The sequence below is a fragment of the Engystomops pustulosus genome, chromosome 11 (genome assembly GCF_040894005.1).
Source record: "Engystomops pustulosus chromosome 11, aEngPut4.maternal, whole genome shotgun sequence".
Classification (NCBI taxonomy): Eukaryota; Metazoa; Chordata; class Amphibia; order Anura; family Leptodactylidae; genus Engystomops; species Engystomops pustulosus.
Genome location: NC_092421.1, coordinates 11,222,331 through 11,226,856, shown reverse-complemented (window position 1 = coordinate 11,226,856; position 4,526 = coordinate 11,222,331).

The following is a 4,526-nucleotide window of genomic DNA, read 5'->3' as shown; positions in this document are numbered from 1 at the left end:
TGGTTTAGGTTGCTTTTACTGTTAAATTGGGGTGAAGCTGCTTTGAGACATTACGGAGCTGAAAACAATTGGTTTTTCAAAATATTGTGCAGTCATGGAAACAAGGATGATCAATAAAGTTTCATTATAGGCACCTTACAGCTGATGAGTGCAGCCTGGGACTAAAGAATAGAAGACCCCTAGTTACAGACAGACCTCCCTGCCCACTGTGACCTCTGGGGGAGCTCTCTGGATGCTTTAAGGCTATATTCACACTGCCGTTGCCCGCCCGTACCGTACCGTAGCGGGCAACGGCAGTGTACGGGGAGAGGAGGAGGAGGTGAGCGCAGCTCACCCCCGCCCCTCTCCATAGCAACCTATGGCGCACGGCGCCGTATTACGGGAAAAGATAGGACAGGTCCTATCTTTTTCCCGGGTACGGAACGGTACGGTGCTGCACGTGTGCGGCACCGTACCGCTCCCGTAGGGTGCCGTGCGCCCATAGAAGTGTATGGGGGACATATATCGGCCGTATATACGTCGGCCGTATATACGTCCCCCATACGTTAGTGTGAATGTAGCCTAAGTTGGGTGTCCTTAATAATAATTCCTTTATTTATATAGCGCACCAGATTATGCAGCAATACACGGAGCTTCCCAAATCAGTCCCGGTCCCCATGGGGCTCACAATCTAATCACCTACCAGTATGTTTTGGAGTGTGGGAGGAAACTGGAGGAACCCATGCAAACTTGGAGAGGACATACAAACTCTTTGCAGATGTTGACCCTGGGACTTGAAACCAGGTCCTCAGAACAAAGTTGTAGTGCAAACCACTGAGCCACCATGCTGTGCATCTATCTCCTATAAAATTCTCCCATATTACAGATTGTTGTACTATACTAAAGGAATCCTCTTACTGACTGTGACTGGTCATAAAATAGTTTTAATTTGGGGCCCTGTACAAGGACAAGAGAGAGGTCCTTGTATTAACCAAAATACATGGTCACACCACCACCACTGCCCCCGTACAAGCCCCCAAACCTGACTGCATACCATAAATACATGTGATGGGGAGGACTTGTCGGACCAGGTGCTTCAGTCATATGACGCCGTGCGGAAGTCCAGGGTGTGGTACAAGAATCTGCTGTGCACATCATGCAGATGGCACTGTATAATGCTTAGGTGTTACATCAATGCGCAGGCCAGAGGGGAAATTTCCTGGAATTTCAAGAGGTGGTAGTCAAACATTTGATTTTTGGAGACCAGGAAGGGGGGAGTGCTTCTGGAAGAGAGGCCACATCACGGATTGTACCAGGGCAGCACTTTCCAGGAGAAGTTCCCCAAACTGCCAAGAAGGGAAGGACACAGAAGAGGTGCAGGGTGTGCTCCAAAAGGGGTATAAGAAGGCAAACCAGTGTGACCCGTGCCCCGAGAAACCAGGGATATGCATGAAGGAGGGTTTCCGGATTTCTGGGCACAAGATGACATAATGGATAATTTGTACTATGCACTATCCGTTATGCATCATCCTTGGGTTTCCCCCTGTGGGATGAAAATGCTCACTACACCCCTAGATTAATTCATGGAGGGGTGTAGTTTCCAAAATAGGGGCAGTTCTCAGGGGCTTCTACTGTACTGATCCCTAAGGGCATCTACAAATGAGTCATGATGCCAAAAACAAAAAATATGTAATATGTCTGTGCTCCAAATGCCAGTTATTCCAGTATCCGGAACAACCCACATGATGATTTTTAGGGTGTTTGTCCCCAGTGGGATGAGTTGGGCAAAATACATTTAACACTACAATGGCATATTTGAGAAATTGCAATGCAATTTTTTACTCTGGTCCATTCACTTTGTATTACATTTGAGCCAGGATCTTAAGGGTTAAAATGCTCATACAACCCTAGAAAACTTCTTTGAGGGGGGCCCTTTCATGAAATGGGGTCACTTCTTGGTGGTTTCTATTGTACTGGTACCTCAGGGGCACCGCAACACTAGTCTAGTGAAAATGGAGCTTCAAAAGCTATTACTGGTGGTCCCCTACTTAAGGACACACCGACTTACAGACGACCCCTCTGCCCCCTGTGACCTCGGGTGAAGCTCTCTGGATGCTTTACTAGTCCTAGATTGCAATGATCAGCTGTAAGATGTCTGTACTGAAGCTTTATTAATAATCCATGTTCCAAATACAATAAAAAATTCTGAAACTCCAATTGTCACTTGGGCAAAAAAAAATGTTTGGAGCTACAATGATAAAATATACAGTTCCGACTTACATACAAATTGAACTTAAGAACAAACCTATGGAACCTATCTTGTATGTAAACCGGGGACTGCCTGTATTTGCTTATTCCCTTCTGAGCCCTGCAGTGTGCCCAGCCTATAGATTTTATGCTGGGCTGGGTATTGCCATAACCTGGAGAACCCGCAGAATGTTTTTTCTGGTGTTTATCCCCAGTGGAAGGAGTTTGACAAAATACATTGGCACGTATTTGAGGGAAAAAATGTATTTATTGCTCAGCACTATTCGCCTTGTATTACATTTGAGCCAGGATCTAAGGGGTTAAAATGCTCATACAACCCTAGATAAATTCTTTGAGGGGCGCCCTTTCATGAAATGGGGTCACTTCTCGGGGATTTATATGTACTGTACCTCAGGGGCACCGCAACACTAGTCTAGTGAAAATGGAGCTCCAAAAGCTATAATTTACTTGTTCCCTACTGAGCCCTGCGGTGAGCACATCCTGTAGATCATTAAAACACATGAGGTATTGCCATAACCGGGACAACCCACAGAATGATTTTTGGGGTGTTTGTCTAAAGTACCATTTTTGAGATAAAAACGCAATTTTTACTCTGCACCATTTACTTTGCATTAGATTTTGACCAGCACGTTGTGGGTTAAAATGCTCACCACAACCCCAGATAAATTCTTTGAGGGGTGTAGTCTCCAAATTAGTGTCACTTATTGGGGGTTTCTATTGCACTGGCACCTCACGGACCCTGCGACCATGACATGGCACTCCAAATCCAAACTTGTAAAAACGGAGCTGCAAAAGCAAAATTTAGCTCATTCCCTTCTCAGCCCTGCTGTGTGCCCAGTCTGTCACTTATTGCCACATATGGGGTATTGCCGTACTCTGGACGAGCCGGATAATTAGTATTGGGGTGTTTGTCTACAATGGCATGAGTTGGGCACAATATATATCTAATATATAAAGCTGTGTGTGTGCGTGTGTGTATGTCCGCTAAAGGAATCTGCTCTGTTACATTTACAATCACCAAATTTTGCACAGCCGCTCTCTCCGACCCAGGAAACGTCCTAGCCTCGGTTTTGAGCTGAAATTTTCACCCCGCGCTTTCCAAAACCCACTTATTACCCACCATATACAGGAGCCATTGTCTGCTGCTGCTGTGGCAGTTGCAAGCTGAGCCGTTATTGGCTGCTGTTCTGCCACAGGTCATTCATATGAGCTCTGAGCTGTGATTGGCTACTACAGGCAATGAGTAGAAGATGCTCATGTGTGAGGTAAGTTGGATAGGGATACAGAGATAGGGAGAGATTTATCAGAAATGTTTGAGGTAAAACTGTTCCAGTTGCCCATGGAAACCAGCTGTCATTTTAGAAACAGTTGTGGGAAAATTAAACTTGAGTTCAGAGACTGCCTTCAACAGACGGACAGTCACTGAAAGAGCCTGCCGGCGACAGACACAGTCACTGAAATCTTTGGGGGTTTTCTGTTGTACTGGTACTTTATGGGCTCTCTAATTACACTGTGGCACCACAAAACATTTGTAGCCGAATTGGCCGCCAAAAACCCAATAGCAGTAATTCTGTTCTGGAGATCGCTGTGCGGCAAAACAGCAGATGACATCCATATGTCTGGTATTGTCGTACTCGGAAGAAGCAGGCCAAAAATTTTGGGATGTATATTTACCCCAAATTTCTGAATGTTATGTCAAGGTCCTGAATGTTATAATTGTTTTTTTCAGCAAAACCACTCAGCTCAGGGATCAACCAAGATATGATGCTGCATCAGTGTAGCTACAGCATTCTCAGGGTATGTTTGCCTCATACTGCATCAAATCACATGGTAGGTTTCCTTAAAAGTGCTGAAAAGTTATTACCACTGGAAGAGACACTGGTCAATTTTTTATTTTTTTTTTTAAAAAGGACTGAGCCTTAAAGTACAAACAGGCTGTGCCCTTACAGGGTTAATATACGTCTTGAGAGTGAACATAAAGGATGAAGACTCATCCGCCAAGAACGATGGTACGGAGTGCTTTTTTATAATATGATAATAGAGTCTTTTTACATATACCACACTTCTTCACAAGAGTCTTAGGCCGTTCCACACTTGCGAGTGTGATGCGATGAACTCGCAACGCATGCTGCTCGGAACGCACGGCCCGAACGCTGCACACCGGGAGTGAACTCAGCATGTCAGTTCACTCCCGGTGTGCAGCGTTCGGGCCGTGTGTTCCGAGCAGCATGCGTTGCGAGTTCATCGCATCACACTCGCAAGTGTGGAACGGCCCTTAG